Below are 20,466 nucleotides of genomic sequence, written 5' to 3'. Positions count from 1 at the left end.
AAGTGTTTTCCCGCCGGATGGACGCCAACAAGCCTTGCTACACGCAAATCGTGCGTTTGGCGTTTTTGGACGCTGCTGGGGCCCAGGAGGGACCAGGAGGTCGCAAATTGGACCTGCAGAGAGAGGGGACGTCGAGCAAGACAAAGAGCCCTCACTGAAGCAGGTAGCACCCGGAGAAGTGCCAGAAACAGGCACTACAAGGATGCGTGAAACGGTGCTCGCCGAAGTTGCACAAAGGAGTCCCACGTCGCCGGAGACCAACTTAGAAAGTCGTGCAATGCAGGTTAGAGTGCCGTGGACCCAGGCTTGGCCAGAAGTGCACAGGGGCCGGAGTAGCTTGCAAAGTCGCGGTTCCCAGCAATGCAGCCCAGCGAGGTGAGGCAAGGACTTACCTCCACCAAACTTGGGCTGAAGAGTCACTGAACTGTGGGGGTCATTTGGACGGTGTCGCTGGATTCGAGGGACCTCGCTCGTCGTGCTGAGAGGAGACCCAAGGGACCGGTAATGCAGCTTTTTGGTGCCTGCGGTTGCAGGGGGAAGATTCCGTCGACCCACGGGAGATTTCTTCGGAGCTTCTGGTGCAGAGAGGAGGCAGACTACCCCCACAGCATGCACAAGCAGGAAAACAGTCGAGAAGGCGGCAGGATCAGCGTTACAGAGTTGCAGTAGTCGTCTTTGCTACTATGTTGCAGGTTTGCAGGCTTCCAGCGCGGTCAGCGGTCGATTCCTTATCAGAAGGTGAAGAGGGAGATGCAGAGGAACTCGGCTGAGCTCATGCATTCGTTATCTAAAGTTTCCCCAGAGACAGAGACACTAAATAGCCAGAAAAGAGGGTTTGGCTACCTAGGAGAGAGGAAAGGCTACTAACACCTGAAGGAGCCTATCAGCAGGAGTCTCTGACGTCACCTGGTGGCACTGGCCACTCAGAGCAGTCCAGTGTGCCAGCAGCACCTCTGTTTCCAAGATGGCAGAGGTCTGGAGCACACTGGAGGAGCTCTGGACACCTCCCAGGGGAGGTGCAGGTCAGGGGAGTGGTCACTCCCCTTTCCTTTGTCCAGTTTCACGCCAGAGCAGGGGCTAAGGGGTCCCTGAACCGGTGTAGACTGGCTTATGCAGAATTGGGCACATCTGTGCCCAACAAAGCATTTCCAGAGGCTGGGGGAGGCTACTCCTCTCCTGCCTTCACACCATTTTCCAAAGGGAGAGGGTGTCACACCCTCTCTCAGAGGAAGTTCTTTGTTCTGCCATCCTGGCCAGGCCTGGCTGGACCCCAGGAGGGCAGCTGCCTGTCTGAGGGGTTGGCAGCAGCAGCAGCTGCAGAGAAACCCCAGGAAGGGCAGTCTGGCAGTACCAGGGTCTGTGCTACAGACCACTGGGATCATGGAATTGTACCAACAATGCCAGGATGGCATAGAGGGGGCAATTCCATGATCATAGACATGTTACATGGCCATATTCGGAGTTACCATGGTGAAGCTACATATAGGTAGTGACCTATATGTAGTGCACGCGTGTAATGGTGTCCCCGCACTCACAAAGTTCAGTGAATTGGCTCTGAACAATGTGGGGGCACCTTGGCTAGTGCCAGGGTGCCCTCACACTAAGTAACTTTGCACCTAACCTTTACCAGGTAAAGGTTAGACATATAGGTGACTTATAAGTTACTTAAGTGCAGTGTAAAATGGCTGTGAAATAACGTGGACGTTATTTCACTCAGGCTGCAGTGGCAGGCCTGTGTAAGAATTGTCAGAGCTCCCTATGGGTGGCAAAAGAAATGCTGCAGCCCATAGGGATCTCCTGGAACCCCAATACCCTGGGTACCTCAGTACCATATACTAGGGAATTATAAGGGTGTTCCAGTAAGCCAATGTAAATTGGTAAAAATAGTCACTAGCCTGTCAGTGACAATTTAGAAAGCAATGAGAGAGCATAACCACTGAGGTTCTGATTAGCAGAGCCTCAGTGAGACAGTTAGTCACTACACAGGTAACACATTCAGGCACACTTATGAGCACTGGGGCCCTGGGTTACCAGGGTCCCAGTGACACATACAACTAAAACAACATATATACAGTGAAGAATGGGGGTAACATGCCAGGCAAGATGGTACTTTCCTACATCCTGTTCTTCAAAATCGACTCCAGGGTCTTTCCCAATATCTCCAGCTGATAGGGAGTCGAATAAAATGGAACAGTTTGCAAAGGTTTATTTTTTAGGCTAGTATGACTGAAATCTGCCAACATCATGTGTCTTTTGGGAAACTACATTCATACCTTGATAGGTTCTGCCAGGGCTGTAGTTCCAAAGCTGCCTGAGAATGTTCATGGGAACTTTGCAAACCTTTGAATGATAGCTAGACAACAGCTAGACAAGTCATTCGGCCAGGCTTGGATGTGGCTGATTCAGTGGCTGGGGTGATGGGAACCTCAGTTCATAAGTTCAGGGGGTCTGGCCAGAACTATTCATTTCATGGCAGGCAACAGTTCCTGCAACAACACTCAGCCAATCCTTTTTACAAGTCTTACAGAGGGCATGGCAAAGGGAGAGAGCGAGGAGCCGCACATCACCCTTTTTCCTCCTCTTCCTTCCCGGACAACATTGCAAGGAAGCAGCCCTAGTTCTACCATCTTGGAGCATGCTTTACCAGTGGGAGGACAGTTAATTAATTTTCTATCACAGTGGAGGTCCTGTGGGTGCTGAGTATTGTAGCAAATGGAAACGCCCAACCCTTCCGGGAGTTGCCCCCATCTCTTCCCACCTCAGCAAAGTTTTTGTTCCAAAGAACATCTCCTGTTTCTTAAACAGGAGGTCCACTACTATTAAAGGGTTCATCAGAGCTGGTTCCAGAGCAGGAATGGGGGTCAGAGATCTTACTCCCGATAATTCCAGATCCCCAAAAAGGATGGTCATTTGCATCTGATCCTAGACCTCAGGACTTTAAATTGGTTCCTCAAACAGGAGAGATTCAAAATGCTGACACTGCCACAGGTGCTTTTTGCACTGAATAAGTAAGACTGGTTGCTTTCAATCGATTTGCAGAATCCATATTTTCACTTTTCAATTCTGCAATCGCACAGGAAGTATCTCCATTTCACCAGTTTGTGGTCCTTCTATTTGGTCTTATTTCCGCATCTCAAGTCTTCATGAAGGTGATGGCAGTGGTCACAGCACATCTCAGAAGGTGGGGAATACCAGTATTCTCTTACCTGGACGATTGGCTGCTCAAAGCCAAGTCTCTAGATTTGGTGTTGCATCACTTGCAGTTGACATCTCAGTTGTTGTCGAACCTGCTTGGTCTGATGGTTTACTGCATTCTGTTGGTCACCAATGCACGCTGGCACATGAGAGCCCTGCGGGGGTGCCTCCGCAAGCAGTGATGCCTGTGCAGGCAGTGGTTTCAACACAACGGAGATCTCAGAGAGCCTGTCAGAATCTCCAGAGACGCTGCAGCGGATCTATGATGGTGGGTGTGGACCACAGTCTTTCACAAGGGAAGCCATTCGGTGGCCACAATGATAATGGATGTCTTCACTTTAGGGAGGGATCTGGAGGTCCTTTGATCTCCACAGGAACAGTTGTTGCACATCTATCTCTTAGAATTGTGAGTGATACGTCTGGCTCTGAAGGCCTTCTTCCAGTTGTGGTCAGTCAGTACAAATCTTGACGAACAATACTACCCCAATGTGGTATGTCAACAAACAGGAAGGCATATGGTTGTATGTTCTCTGCAGAGAGGCTCAACGACTCATTGAGAATCACTTGGCAGGACTACTGAACATACATGCGGACAGTCTCAGTCAACATTTTTAGGCCAATCACAAGTGGCTGCTCCATCTGGAGGTGGACCCTCACATCTTCTGGTTATGGGGGACCCCTCAGCTAGACCTGTTTACCACTCACAAAAACGCAACCTACCCATCGTTCTGCAGCCTCCAGTATCCGATGCAGGGAGCATTAGGGGACAGGTTTCAATTGGACTGGAGCTCCCAGCTGCTTTATGTGTTTCCCCCCATTCCCTTGATTCCCCAAGTTCTGAGGAAGATTCATCAGGAGTGGGCCCAAGTCATATTAGAGGCCCCTGTTTGGCCAAGAAGGGTATGGGTACACAGAACTCCTTCAACTCTCACTGTGCCCTCTGCTCCATCTCCCTCACAGGGATGACTGCCTCTCATATTCACAGGGGCAAGTTCTGTACCCCACCTCCATAGCCGACACCTACATGCCTCGAGATTGAATGGGGCAACCTGAGTACTTTTTCCCTCCCCCTGACGTGGTGGATGTTATCTTATCAGCCAGGTGACACTCCACCAAAACTGTCTGTGCTGGCACATGGGCTAGGTTTGTAAAGAGGTGCAAAGAAAATTCTGTTGACCCCTTAAAAGCCCATTTGTCTGACATTTTGCATTTTTGCACTTTTCTTAGTGCAACAAGGTTGTGCAATTACAACAGTTAAAGGATATTTGGCTGCCCTTTTGGCATTCCTGTGTTTGACCAACCAACCCTACCTTTTAAAGTCCCTTATGGGGTTAAGATTCATTAAGGGACTTACTAATAGGGATCCTCCCACTTCATTTATAATGCCTCAGTGGAATCTTAATTTATCTGACTTTTTAATGTGTTCTCCTTTTGAATCCTTACATAGTTGTCCTTTGAGATGACTTACTTTTAAGACAGTTTTCCTGGTGGCAATAACGTCTGCTAGACAGGTCAGCGGAATGCAGGTCCTCAGTGTTAAGCCTCCTTTCACTACTTTCTATGCAGATAAGTTGTTAATAAGAACCCGGGTGGCTTTCCTGCCAAAGTTGGTGAATCCCTTCTACTTGGGCCAGACTATCACCCTTCCTACTTTCGATCCTCCTCCCCATCCTCCTAATGAGGAGGAAAGGCTTCATCGGTTGGACCCTAAAAGAGCTGAGAGATTCTATATTAACAGGACGCATGATCTCTGACTCTATGATCAATTGTGTGTCTGCTACATAGGCAAAATGAAAGGGAAGGCTGTGCACAAGAGGACATTGCCCAGGTTCATCATCCTATGCATAAAGGTTTGCTATGCCATGGATAACAAAGAACCACCTGAAGGTATTAGAGCTCATTACACTAAAGCTAAGTCTTCCAACTCTGCCTTAGCTTGGGGTGTACCAGTGGTTGACATTGTAAAGTGGCAACTTGGGGCTCCCTCCATACTCAAAAAACACTATTGCTTAGACTCCGAAATGAGGAAGGACAGTCATTTTGCCCGTTCTGTTTTACAGGATTTTTTTGGTATAGGCAGACAGGCACCCACCTCCAAGTGCGTGACTGCTTGGGGATTCTGTTTAAAAGGTGAGGCATCCACAGGTAGATGTATCCATCAGAAGAACAAGTTACTTGAAAAAAGATGGTTAAAAACTGACATCAATATGCCGATGAGGAGTTCTTATGGCTCCTATGATGTCAGACGTAGTCGCATACTGAGCCACTGCGACGCCCTTGTTGACGTGGGAGAGCTACAAAGAAAGGTTTCCCTGAAATGCTGGCGCATTGGGATAAGGTGAGAAATCCAGAGGTAGATACCATAACACCAGAAAAAGTGTTATCAAAGGTAAGTAACTTGTTCTTTTGGGTTATGGGGTGGGTAGTGGTAAAGGGTGTTAAGAGTAATTATAGGGTTTAGTGATGGGTAGTGGTAAAGGCCTTGGAAGGTTCCTCCCCCCAAAAATAAGGAAATTAATTTAATATTAAAATTGAATGATTTATACATACAAATCCAATGTGCAGCTGCCGCCGTGCACCAAACCACTGCTGGTGGACAGCTGAGATGCACCTGCCTGCACTTGTGTTAAATACTTTCTTCTCCTCCGTATAAGCAACAAAATGTCTATAGTCCTACTGAACTACAATCCCAAATTGATAAATAGTGCAAATAGGTGCTAATGTAGTCACATACTACATGAATCACTTTTGTACATCATGTGTAGAACAATAATCTCAAAGAAAAATACATTTTATGATTATCAACTTTCATATTGTTTAAATAGGGCGAACATCAGCGGAATTGTCTTTCTTCTATTACCACATACCTTAACACTTAATTAACCAGTTAAGCCAAAGTGGGCTTACTTCCAACAATCCTCGTAGTGAATGTCTAAAAAAGGAAGGGGATAGAGAGGTGAAGCATAAAATTATATATTGAAAACAATTTAACAATATATGGCAACAAAGTATCAACAATTATATTGTATAGGGGAATCAAACTCCAGTTAGAGGAAAGTATATAGTTCTTCATCAACATTCAAGCCAAAGATCTTCTTACTTTCCATATCCAAGATGAATCTAGACTTGTCTCCTAAGATCCTGATCTCTGTCTCCTCCCCTGATGTTCTTGGGCATATGTGCTACCCCACTATTTTTCATCCTAGATTAATTACTGAAATCTGTTAATTTGAAATGTCTGGATACTGGATAAATCATGCCACCTTTCTTAATTGCCCTCAAATGTTGTAAAATACATTTATATAATGGCAGCGTAGTGCTGCCTTAGTATATTTTTGGGCAAGGGCATGTAAGCATGTTTACTGTAAAGTCAGTTCTGCGTGTTAACCTTCACCTGATGTTGATCCTTTTCTAGGATGGTGCATCAATCACTAAAATACTCTCCACATTCTTACAAGTTGTGCATTTATTGCACTTAACAAAATCCTCTTCTGGAGGTCACCATATTGCTTTTCAACAACTCATGCCTTATATTTCTTGCTTGCAGTGGTTCTCTAGGAATCACGTCCACTATCACAAATTCACTCCTAATCTGGTGCCAATATTTAGTTAGTGCCAGCCTTACTTTCTTGTTCTGTGTATGTTATGTTGTGATGAATCATTGCCCAGTGCCTACAGTTTTGCACTTCCATGCCCTGCTTGATGCTACTGTTAAAATGTCATGTCTGAAGCTCTAAATCTGGTATACATTTCATCTGCAGTTTTTTGATACTCTGCTTCCATGATGCACACACTTTTAGCCCTAAGTAATTTGCTAAAAGGTATAGTCCTGATCACTGGTGTTGGATGAAAACTCTGTGGATGTAGAACAGGGTTTCCCTCAGTGGCCTTCCTGTACAAAGTGGTAACTAAACTCTGTCTCTCCACTCTTACCAAGGCATCCACAAATTCCAAATCTGTTACTCGTTTTGCTGGTAAAGAATATATCTGATAGAGACTACTACCTGAAGATTTCTTACATTTAAATTTCCCAGGTGTCTGCCTTCAGGGCCCAAACCACAACACTGGATTCCCTCTCTCTGACAGTCCAATTTTGTTCTTTAGAGAGTAGTTTCTTGCTCATAAAAGCAATTGCCTGATCATGTCCATCATCATTGTTCTGGGAAAGGACTGCTCCTATCCCCATTTCAGAAACATCTGTTTGGACTATGAATTGCCTAGCGTAGTCTGTACTTATAGGACTAGAGCTGAGCACATGGCTTCCTCCAGAATGACAAAGGCCTTTAGACAACTCACTGTCCTGTCCTTTTTGAGCATTTTCTTGGAGGTGCGTTCTGTGAGGGGACAACTATAGTGCCATAGTCCTTCACAAATCTCCTATAGTACCCAGTCAAGCCAAGGAATGCCCTGACTTGTGTCTGGGTTGTGGGAGCTTCCCAAGCCAGAATAGTCTGAATCTTGGGTTGGAGGGGTTGTACTTGGCATCCACCAACCCCATGACCAAAGTAAATAACTTTTCGCTTCCCTATCTGGCACTAACTGGACTTGATAGTGAGGCCTGCCTTCTGCAGAGGCTCATGGACCTTACCTAGGTGGATCAGGTGATCCTGCCAGGTGGAACTATAGATAGCTATGCCATCCAGAAAAGCTGCACTAAAAGTTTTCAGTCCAGCAAAGACTTGGTTCACCAACTTCAGGAAAATGGCAGGTGCATTCTTTAGTCCAAAGGGCATAACAGTGAACTGATAATGCCCACTAGGAGTAGAAAATGCTGAACTCTCTTTTGCTCCTGGGGTTAGGTCAATCTGCCAGTACCCAGATGTTAAATCAAAAGTACTCAGATATGTGGCTGCCACTAATCTGTCTATGAGCTCCTCAGCACTTGGAATTGGGTGTGCATGAGTTTTTGTCACAGAGCTGATGCCCCTGTAGTCTACACAGAACCTAATTTCTTTTCTTTCTCATTTGGAGTGAGGTTTCAATGACACCGAAAGCCAGCATCTTTTTAACTTCTGTTTGGATGCTCTCTCTGACGTGGTTTGACTGTCTGCAAATCCTGTTCTTGACAAGATGCTGTCACCAGTGTCCACATCTTGGGTACACCAGTTTGTCTGTCCAGTGGTCAAAGAGAACAACTCAGCACACTGTTTGAGGACTTGCCTACAATCAGCTTGCTGTTGTTCTGTCAGGGTGTCTGAAAAGATCACTCCATCCACAGATCCATCTTGTGTGTTGTGGAGAAGAGATCAGGGAGAGGCTCACTCATCTTCCTGTCCCTCATCTGTAACCATGAGCATGGCTACTATCAGCTCTGTCATTACAGGGTTTTAGGCGATTGACATGGATCATTCTTTTTGGATTTTTGCAACTACCTAGGTAAACGAGATGAGTGACTTCCCCCTTTCTTTCAAGTATGGGATAGGGTCCAGATCATTTGTCCTGGAGGGCCCTTGGAGCAACAGTCTCCAACACTAAAACGTTCGGCCCTAGTTGGAACTCCACCATAGCAGCTTGCAGGTCATACCAGAACGTTTGCAACTCCTGGCTGGCCTGAAGATTTTTAGTGTCTTTCTCCATGTTTTCAGCCATTCTTGAACATAGGCCAAGCACATAGTCCACAATGTCTTGCTTGGGCTCTTTGAGAAGCCTCTCCTAGGCTTTCGTAACAAGACTCAGTAGTCCCCTAACAGGGTGTTCAAACAAAAGTTCAAATGGAGAAAAACCTACTCCCTTTTGTGACACTGCCCTGTAGGCAAACAGCAGGCAAGGAAGCATGACATCCCATCTCCTCCTGAGCTTTTCAGGGAGTCCTCCAATCATGCCTTTTAGGGTCTGGTTAAATCTCTCAACCAGCCCATTTGTTTTTGGATGGTATGGGGTGGAGAACTTACAGGTCACCCCACATTACTGCCACATGTGTTTCAAGTATGCAAGCATGAAGTTTGAACCTCTGTCTGATACTATCTCATTAGGGACACTGACCGTAGTGAAGATACCAAGGAGGGCTTTGGCAACTACAGGTGCAGTAATGGTCCTAAGGGGTATAGCCTCAGGATACCTAGTGGCATGATCCACTGCCACTAGTCTATATCTGTTCAAGTTCAATTTCAAAGTTTATTATGTTACGGAACTCCGATGGAGATCCACAAAAGAATAAAAACATAAAACACACACTGAGAAGAAATATTAAAAATAACAAATTAATTAAACTTAGATAGACAGATTGAAATTAATTAATAAAAAGTTAAAAAACACTTAAAATAATTGAAAACTTTAGCACAAAACATTTCATTAGTTCAGAATAAATAAGGGTTGAGATAAATTATAAGCAGATCTAAGTGAAAGAGATAGACAGATGGGGCGCATCCACTTGCGACGATGAGGCAATAAGGTCGAACAAATTAAGACAACATGCGTCAAATCCTGAACACCATTATAGCATAGATTACAAATGGCAGAGGAGCCAGACCATTTTGTTTGTAAAGTGTTCAGAGGAAGCTGCCCCTGTCGCAGCAGGAGCCAGAATCTTCTCACCCCATGAGGCAAATTCCAGATAAGGTAGGGCTGTGTGACCCCAGGCCTTAATGAGTCAGCTATTATATTGAAACTCTGTCTATGTGAACAGGCCTGACTATCCTGGCTGAAGCTCACTGCCCAAGTTGCTTTCCTGAGAGCGAATTTAAGCTGTGCTGGTGAGAGGGTAAAGATTGCAGATGGATCTAGTTGGAAGAGATCCATGGCATATAAGAAGTTACTACTGACGGTATAGTTTACTTTGTGACCAGCTAATATTTATTTTTTTAGCAGTGACCGCAAGCAATCGTCGCAGCTCGTCATCACATTAAACATCGAACAGATTATTGCGGCCAGGCCTTGCATAAAAGTGCTACGCAAGCCCAACTCAAGTCTTAGTAACGGTGCAGAAAAGACAGAGTTTACAGTTAAAATATTTCTTGAAACACGTCCCTCGAGTTTGTCGAGAAAGATCCTCTTAGAAACTGCAATATGCTCAATACCCTACAGTACCGATGGGGGTATCTTTACCCGATATACCTCTAAGAGATGCTTAAAATGCCTTCTGCCCGTTGCTATATAGAGGGCATTGAAACCATTGGCTTGAGATTGGGCCTTTCTTTGATTATGCTCAATATGCTCTCTTTCTTTGAGATTCCCACAGATAATTTTACCCAGAAATGTTTAATAGGTTACACTGTCAAGCTGTTGAGCTCCCATGGTCCAATTAAAATTGCTGTACTTTAATTTTTTGTTCCAGTGAAAGCACAGGATTTTGCTTTTAGAGCAATTTATCTTTAAAAAGTGAGCTTCAGTGTATTGCTCAAGGGCTTTTAGCTTATTATTAAGCACCGTTGGGGTACAATCTAAAATGATTATGTCATCTGCATAAAGTAGACAGCATAACGATCTGCCTCCTAATTTGGGGGCAAAACCCTCACATGAAGTTAAATGTGCTGGTAAGTCTGAGAGATACAGAGAAAATAAGAGTGGAGCCAACATACAACCTTGTTTTAGGCCATTTTTAGTTAGTATAACATGGGATAGACCTAGTTCACCCCCTAGCAAAACTCTGCACCAGGTGGAAGAGTAAAGAGCAACCACGAGCTCAAAGAGGGGGCTGGGCATTCCTAATCTTAAAAGCTTCTTCCATAACAGAGCGTGGTCAACCTTTTCAAATGCTGTGGAGCAATCTATGAAGGCTGCATAGATCTGTTCCCCTTTCAGAGAGACATATTTTTCATTAATTACTTGCAAAATGGAAATGTTGTCAATTGTGCCATGATTCCTCCTCAGACCTGACTGCTCTAAGGGAATAATTTTACACCTTTCTGCCCAATCATTAATCTGTGACAGCAAGAATTTAGCAAAAAATGTTCCGACCGAATCCAAGAGTGCAATCTGGCAGTAATTCATAGTACAGTTTTGATCCCCTTTTTTATACAAAGGGACAATAACGCTGTCCTTCCAAGAATGAGGGACATCCCTGACTTCATAACAATGCTGGAACACCAGGAATAAAATCTTGCACCAGGAGGATATGTCATGTTTTATTAATAATATTGGGATTTCATCAGGTCCCATTGCTGCGGAACTATGCATTCCTTTTATTGTAGCCTCAATTTCTTTTAGGGTTGGATATGAGTATTGGGAATCGGATCTGGTTTGAGGGATATCCGCAGCAGTACCATTAGAGGCATAAAGAGCAGATAGAAATGTTGACCAGCTTGACTCACAGATAGCTATTGGAAGGAGCTTAGTTCTAGACCCACACCCTTCGGCAATCAGGGACCAAAACCACCTAATATGGCCGGTAGAGGCTGCTTCTCTTATTGCAACCCAGGATCTTTCTGTGGCGTCCTTTTTTAGGCACGCTCTTAATCTCCTTCTCCTTCTTTTTGGAATATCTAACTGGGATTGCCTCATGGATATATGATTCCTATACTGTTTACGGATTAGTGAGTTTATTTCTCTGTTTACTAATAAAAGAGGGGAGGGTTTCGCTATAAGTTTACTCGGAGGCTTTTGCCTAGAGATTGAAGCAACCAGTTGCATAAAACAAATGAAACTCTCCATTTCGTTCCCCACCCAGCTACCAAGGTCAATCAGGTACGATCCAGAATACCTTTAGGCCCCTTAAAACTATATGCGCACCAATATGTTCTACCATTTTTAACGCCTAACTGGGGATGCTGCCCTGCTAGACTCCATGTATCAGTACATTGCGCCTTCAGATCAAGAGGTACTATCAAAACATTGTGATCACTAAGGGAAGTTTGTACTACTAATAAATCCTTTAATAATATAGAGAAAGGCTGATAGCTTGTCACCACGTAGTCCAGGATTGCGGCATCCCCAGGCGATTTATGGGTCGGATGGGCTGGAGAGTCAGATGGAAGTCTACCATTAGCAATAACACAATCATTCTCTCTCAAATATTCTAAAAAGAGCCTCCCACGCTTGTCAGACTTTATTTTATGGGGAAAAATACAAGGCAGTAATCTAAATGCTTCTTCCTTTTCCTCATCCCAGAAGGATGCAAGCACCGGGTTAGAAATCTTACAAATTAGATCTCTTACCATAATGATTTGGGTTTCTGGTTCCCTGTCATGAAGTTCTTTAATGTAAAGAAATACCTTAAGTAGGAGATTATTAAAAGGAACACTGGGCGGAACATAAGAATTAATCAAAGTAAGGGAGACTACCTTGTTTCCAACTCCAACTGCTAAAAACAAATTACTGGGATCCCTACAGCATTCACGCTGCCAAAGTAGTCTGTTCGACAGCAAACATGCGACCCCCCCCTTTGTGTGAACCCTCGTTGAGGGGGGAGGCCTTACAGCAAAAGGAATAGTAATTATTAAACTGAAGCTCCCCAAAAAAACAGGTTTCTTGGAGACAAATTATATCGGCATTGAAAGAGTTCAGAAAGTCTATCTTTTCCCCTTTAGACTTTATACCTGCCACATTCCAAGATACGAGGGTAAGCTCATTGCTACATTAGTGGTGCTATTGGTCTAGAGGTAGTAGTGGGACTACTCAGAACTGCTGGTAACCAATTCCAAGAGTGGGGATTGATACTTAAATCAGTAGGTGGACAAAGAGGAGAATCCCCAAATACTACTTCCCGGCCATAGGCCCCCAGGTGAATTTTTAGGTCCTGGTAGGTCTAAGAGTTTATGTACTGTTTCACCAAAGGGATGCCTGAGGGGAGAGGTTGCCAGACACCATCGGAAAATTGGAGATCTCGCTTGGTTAACCTTAAAGCCTTCTCTCTCAAAACGGGAACTACATCAATACCTTTATGTTGTAAAGACTCCAAATTGCTTAATATTTTGTTAACTGTCAATTTGGAGAAAAAGGCACACGTGACGACAGACCAGAATCTGCGACCTTCAAGAAAACCAAATGTATGTCCTTGCTTTCAATCATTCTTAAAGGTTTGATACTGGAAAAACATTTTAACAATTGAGATCTGTTTAAGAAGAGATCATTGTCAAATAAGAGCATGAAATCTAATGTTAAGGTGTCCACGGGGTAGCGACCCTGTCCTTTAGTAACAGGTTGCAGCAAGGTCTGGGCAGGAGTGGGACCTGTGGAGGCTTCGAAGGTTTGAGCAAGGGGGTTCAAGGATAACCTAGTTGATTGAGAGGTAGTTGGCTCACAGGTTGAAATTTGGTTGGTCATTTTTGAAATGTCAATAGGTGGGTGGAGGTCGCATATTGACAAAGAGGCAGGAGGTGCGAGGCAAGAATGTAAAGCTGGAGTCTCCTGGATTAAGGAATCCTGCAGGCCAGATTGTACCTTGTGAAAACGTAACTTTCTCTGACCTTTTTTGGGAAGGCTTCAGCTTGATTTATTAGACCTTTTTTTTCTTTCTTTTTATGTGTTGGAGGCAGCTCAGGGGTATCCGAAGTACTAGTTAAGATGTTAGTCTTTGAACAAGCTTTAAAGATTGGAAATATAGCCATCACGGAATTTTGGCAGACCGATTCAGAGTCTGTCTCTGTTGTAAAGTCTCTTAGTACAAATCTGATGGAGTTCACTGGGCTTTCAATTGGCATGAGAGACGTGGGGGGTTGTCCCACCTGTGGTGCTCCAGCCTGGGAACAAAAGTCAATACCAGCGGGTGTTTCACTGTTTATAATAGTGTGATTCCGAGCTAGGAGATCATTGCTATGCTAGAGGCGGAAACCAGGAATTACTACGGAGTCGAGAATACAATCGGACCCACCAACCAATTTTTCTAAAAGGTTCAAAATGGAGGATAGGAGACGCTCTAGGCTTGAGAGTGATGAGGAGACCAAAGTATTTTGATCAAGATTATTGCTTAAGGGATTATTGTTTAGGCTCAAATCAGGTGTTACTGAAAGGTGAGAACAAAGAGAGGAGTGGTTGGAAAGTGTACTACTAAAAAGTCATAATCCCTTGTGTAGAGATGGAGGCGATGGTGGGGAGGAGCTGCTTCCTGATGAGATCCATATCTTTGGATAAGTTCTAAGTTTAGATCAGGGAGGGTGAAATTCCCAGGAAGATTCTCCTGGTTGGTACATGAAAAAAGAGCATCAGTGCTGGAATCATGAGATGAGGGTTCCTTTGCCGAGAATAAGCTGATCACGTCTTGATTTGGTGAGGGAATTATATCTGAAGCGGGTGAAGCGACTTTGCAACGAGTCACAGGCTCACAAATAGAGGAAGATGAAAAAGAATAAACTGGGCTCTTTTTTAGATCAGCGAAAAGATGAGCAGGGGCTGATTCCTTGTGACATGGACAGGTAGAAAGGGGTTTCTCTGGTAAAGAAAAACTCTTTTGATCTAAAGAGTCTGGCTTTGAAGGAATAAGAACAGCCTTTTCTTTATCCCATAGGGAGAAAATTTGATTTCGGCATTTTAGATCTGAGGTAATTAAGGTGGTCATTACAACCCTGGCTTGTTAAAGGTGGGGTAATACCGCAAACAGGGAGGCGGATAAAAAAAGGGAATTATGACCCAGGCAGAAACCGCCAACAAAGACAGCCACTTTAACACACCGCTCGCCACAGTGGTACAGACAAGCAGCGCGGCGGTCACCGCCAACAGACTGGCGGAAGACAATGTACCGCCCATAGTATCACAACCCGCCAATCCACCACCTTTTCCAGGGCGGATTCACTGTGGATAAAAACACAGCAGAAACAGCTTTTGCAATGGGAAAACGCTCACCTGAACACATCCCACCAGGAACGAGGACTCCATGGACCCGGAACTCCAAATACTCCCTGCCCTTGTCTTTCTGCTCCTCTACGACCATCATTTACGTAGGCGCCGAAGACAACTGTGAGTACTGCACCTACGACATGGGGGAGGAGGGAGGCAAAAGTTAGGGGGACACCCACCAAACACCCCCACCCCCAACCTCGCATAATACAACATACACACCAATGCATCCACAAAAATCACAGTAACAACCCACAATCCCCCCGGAAGAATGAAAAGACAAAGCGAAATCCGTTCAAACATTGTAATGTTGCAATATACATGTCTTACAAAAATATACAGATATATACGAAATTCAGTCAGAAATATATACATTACGAGAAGTAGTGCAGATATGCACATAACAATGTCCGTGCACCAACAGTCCAAAAATGCATGGGCGAGGCCCACAAAAGATACCTGACCACAATCGGAGAGAACACTGCCGGGGCATCAGATAGAAATACTACAGGCACCTCAGGGGGAAGGGAAGGGGGGGCACCTCAGCCGGATTACTGCAAAGCCAGATCCACGACGGGGCTCCATGCCCATTGATGTATCCTGGGGAGTGCAAAGCCACAGTCTCTCAAGTCTCTACAGTGGGTGGGGGGCCCACCGTGCCATCCTGGGGAGTGCAAAGCCACAGTCTCTCAAGTCTCTACAGTGGGTGGGGTGCCCACCGTGCCATCCTGAGGAGTGCAAAGCCACAGTCTCTCAAGTCTCTACAGTGGGTGGGGTGCCCCCACCGTGCCATCCTGGGGAGTGCAAAGCCACAGTCTCTCAAGTCTCCACAGTGGGTGGGGTGCCCACCGTGCCATCCTGGGGAGTGCAAAGCCACAGTCTCTCAAGTCTCTACAGTGGGTGGTTTGCCCACCGTGCCATCCTGGGGAGTGCAAAGCCACAGTCTCTCAAGTCTCTACAGTGGGTGGGGTGCCCACCGTGCCATCCTGGGGAGTGCAAAGCCACAGTCTCTCAAGTCGATAACATTCTCCACTGGTTCTGGGGGGGACTGGTGCCCAGAGTGCTTCATCCTGTGCAGGACTGAGGTAGTGGATGCATCTCTCCACTGGTTCTGGAGGGGGACTGGTGCCCAGACTGGATGAGTCTCCCCGTGAAAGTTCCTGTCCTGCCACTGTCCCAGCTGCACATGGGATAAGGATGCCTGATGTGGCGGTCTATTCATTCCTACCCGGTGCTTGCCCTGTTCTGCGGTCTTCACCATGGCGGTCTTTGCCTTGTTCAGCGGTGCTTTACCATGGCGGTCTTTGCCCTGTTCAGCGGTCTTCAACATGGCGGTTTTTGCCCTGTTCAGCTGTGCTTTGCCATGGCGGTCCTTGCCCTGTTCAGCGGTGCTTTGCCATGGCGGTCTCTGGACTGTTCAGCGGTGCTTTGCCATGGCGGTCTTTGCCCTGTTCAGCGGTGCTTTGCCATGGCGGTCTTTGCCCTGTTCAGCGGTGCTTTGCCATGGCGGTCTCTGGACTGTCCAGCGGTGCTTTGCCATGGCGGTCTTTGCCCTGTTCAGCGGTCTTCACCATGGCGGTCTTTGCCCTGTTCAGCGGTGCTTTGCCATGGCGGTTCTGGTACAGACATTGGTGTGTGGCATGACGCTCCCTACACTGGGCATTGGTGTGTGGCATGACATTCCCTACACTGGGCATTGGTGTGTGGCATGACGTTCCATCATAGCCCACCTGGGCTGTGGCAGCCGGGGCCCTCCTGGTGTGATGCTATTAATTGTGTTTGACCAATGACTTTGTGTTTCACCACTGCGCATATTAGTTGCTCAGTGCGCACTAGTGGCACATTATGGGGGTGATTCTAACCCTGGCGGTCGGTGATAAAGCGGCGGCCAATCCGCCAACAGGCCGGCGGTCCAAAAAATGGAATTCTGACCCTGGCGGCAACCGCCAACACAGCCCGCCACATTAACACTCCGACCGCCACGGCGGTACAGACAAACAGTGCGGCGGTCACCGCCAACAGGCAGGCGGCAGACAATGTACCGCCCACAGTATTACAACTCACAAATCCGCCACCTTTTCCGGGGCGGGAGCCCCGCCGATAAAAACACGGCGGAAACAGACTACGGACGGGAAAACGCTCACCAAAACACACTCCACGAGTACGGAGGACAGCATGGAACCCGAATTAAACATCCTACCTGCTCTCGTCTACCTTCTCATCTACCACGAGTACGAACGCCGGCGCAGACGACAACGGTGAGTACTGCACCTACGACAGATGGGAGGGGGGAGGAGGAAAGGTTACGGGCACACACATATGCGACCCCCACCCCCCCAAACTATGTACACACCAATGCAGAGCAACAATGCACAGTGACACCACCCAAACCCCCCTGAAAAATGCAAAGACATAATTAAATTGTGAAGACAAATTTATATAAAAAATAGACTCTGATATGTATCGGTCAACTATGCAAAATATCCATGACAAAATAATACTATACACACTGCCATGGAGAACCGAGGCAATTAGTCCTCTACATCAAAGTTAAATAGAACAGTCTGTGGGCTAGAGTGTAGCGACACAAGGGCAAAGCCCACACAGGAGACCTGAGTCCTTTGGAGAGAACACTGCAGGGGCATCTGATGAAAAAACTACAGGCACCTCAGGGGGAAGGGAAGGGGGGGGCACCACAGCCACATGAGTCCACGACGCCAGATCCACGAAGGGGCCACCATGCCCACTGTGCCATCCTGGGGAGTGCAAAGCCACAGTCTCTCAAGTCTCTACAGTGGGTGGGTTGCCCACTCTGCCATCCTGGGGAGTGCAAAGCCACAGTCTCTCAAGTTTCTACAGTGGGTGGGTTGCCCACTCTGCCATCCTGGGGAGTGCAAAGCCACAGTCTCACAAGTCTCTACAGTGGGTGGGTTGCCCACTCTGCCATCCTGGGGAGTGCAAAGCCACAGTCTCACAAGTCTCTACAGTGGGTGGGTTGCCCACTCTGCCATCCTGGGGAGTGCAAAGCCACAGTCTCTCAAGTCTCTACAGTGGGTGGGTTGCCCACTCTGCCATCCTGGGGAGTGCAAAGCCACAGTCTCTCAAGTCTCTACAGTGGGTGGGTTGCCCACTCTGCCATCCTGGGGAGTGCAAAGCCACAGTCTCCCAAGTCTCTACAGTGGGTGGGTTGCCCACTCTGCCATCCTGGGGAGTGCAAAGCCACAGTCCATCAGGTGGATGACAGTCTCCACTGGTCAAGGAGGAGGCATGGTGGGCACAGTGAACCATAAACAGTGCTTGACAGGAAGGGCCCAGCGGAGCGGTGCTTGAGACGGCGGGGCCCAGCGGAGCGGTGCTTGACAGGAAGGGCCCAGCGGAGCGGTGCTTGAGACGGCGGGGCCCAGCGGAGCGGTGCTTGAGACGGCGGGGCCCAGCGGAGCGGTGCTTGACAGGAAGGGCCCAGCGGAGCGGTGCTTGAGACGGCGGGGCCCAGCGGAGCGGTGCTCTTCTGCACGGCGGGCCCTGTTCAGCGGTGCTCTACTGCACGGCGGGCCCTGTTCAGCGGTGCTCTTCTGCACGGCGGGGCCCTGTTCAGCGGTGCCTATCTTCACGGCGGGCCCTGTTCAGCGGTGCCTATCTTCACGGCGGGCACTGTTCAGCGGTGCTCACCTGCACGGCGGGCCCTGTTCAGCGGTGCTCTTCTGCACGGCGGGCCCTGTTCAGCGGTGCCTATCTTCCCGGCGGGGCCCTGTTCAGCGGTGCTCTTCCGCACGGCGGGGCCCTGTTCAGCAGTGCTCTTCTGCACGGCGGGCCCTGTTCAGCGGTGCTCTTCTGCACGGCGGGGCCCTGTTCAGCGGTGCCTATCTTCACGGCGCGCCCTGTTCAGCGGTGCCTATCTTCACGGCGGGCCCTGTTCAGCGGTGCTCTTCTGCACGGCGGGCCCTGTTCAGCGGTGCTCTTCTGCACGGCGGGCCCTGTTCAGCGGTGCCTATCTTCCCGGCGGGGCCCTGTTCAGCGGTGCTCTTCTGCACGGCGGGGCCCTATTCAGCGGTGCCTTTCTGCACAGCGGGGCCCTGTTCAGCGGTGCTCTTCTGCACGGCGGGCCCTGTTCAGCGGTGCTCTTCTGCACGGCGGGCCCTGTTCAGCGGTGCTCTTCTGCACGGCGGGCCCTGTTCAGCGGTGCCTATCTTCCTGGCGGGGCCATGTTCAGCGATGCTCTTCTGCACGGCGGGCCCTGTTCAGCGGTGCCTATCTTCCCGGCGGGGCCCTGTTCAGCGGTGCTCTTCTGCACGGGGGGCCCTGTTCAGCGGTGCCTATCTTCCCGGAGGGGCCCTGTTCAGCGGTGCTCTTCTGCACGGCGGGGCCCTGTTCAGCGGTGCCTTTCTGCACGGCGGGGCCCTGTTCAGCGGTGCTCTTCTGCACGGCGGGCCCTGTTCAGCGGTGCTCTTCTGCACGGCGGGGCCCTGTTCAGCGGTGCCTATCTTCACGGCGGGCCCTGTTCAGCGGTGCCTATCTTCATGGCGGGCCCTGTTCAGCGGTGCTCTTCTGCACGGCGGGCCCTGTTCAGCGGTGCTCTTCTGCACGGCGGGCCCTGTTCAGCGGTGCCTATCTTCCCGGCGGGGCCCTGTTCAGCGGTGCTCTTCTGCACGGCGGGGCCCTATTCAGCGGTGCCTTTCTGCACAGCGGGGCCCTGTTCAGCGGTGCTCTTCTGCACGGCGGGCCCTGTTCAGCGGTGCTCTTCTGCACGGCGGGCCCTGTTCAGCGGTGCTCTTCTGCACGGCGGGCCCTGTTCAGCGGTGCCTATCTTCCTGGCGGGGCCATGTTCAGCGATGCTCTTCTGCACGGCGGGCCCTGTTCAGCGGTGCCTATCTTCCCGGCGGGGCCCTGTTCAGCGGTGCTCTTCTGCACGGGGGGCCCTGTTCAGCGGTGCCTATCTTCCCGGCGGGGCCCTGTTCAGCGGTGCTCTTCTGCACGGCGGGCCCTGTTCAGCGGTGCACATCCAGTAGGTTCAAGGGAGCCAGACCTGGGCTGGACTCCCTGCTCAGTCGCCCTCCGACCGTGATGTTTCTGGACCCTTCGGTGACGGAGTCCTGGGCCCTTTGGTGTCCTCCTGTACAGCTGGGATGTGGCATGTGGGGCCCACCTGCTCCGCGCTCCTGCTGGCTGACTTCTCCGCCCTGCTGCCCTTACGCTCCTTAGATGGGGCTCTCGGGCCCTTGCCTCCCCTAGATGTTGTGGCTGGTGAAGTGGGCGAACACTGCTCCTTGGGGGCAGCCGTGTCAGTCCTCGCACGGCAGCCCTTGTGTTTCCTGGTCCTCTTGCCGGGGGGGGGGCTGGATGTGTCCTTGCTGCTGATGGAGGTGTCACTGCTGGCAAAGGGTGGACTCCAGAACCCATGCACAACAGTGACACCCGAAGCTGGGCTGGTGGTGGCTGTGGTGCTCTTGGGACTCTTTGCAGATGGAGGGGGTAGGTCATCGGAGGGAAAGAGGTCAAGATTAGCCAGGAAAAGTTTTTTAGGGCCAAGGTAAAGGGTAGGAGAAGTGGTGATGGGAGTGGAGG

This window comes from Pleurodeles waltl, chromosome 7 (assembly GCF_031143425.1).
Source record: "Pleurodeles waltl isolate 20211129_DDA chromosome 7, aPleWal1.hap1.20221129, whole genome shotgun sequence".
NCBI lineage: Eukaryota > Metazoa > Chordata > Amphibia > Caudata > Salamandridae > Pleurodeles > Pleurodeles waltl.
Note: the sequence above shows the minus strand (reverse complement) of the source record.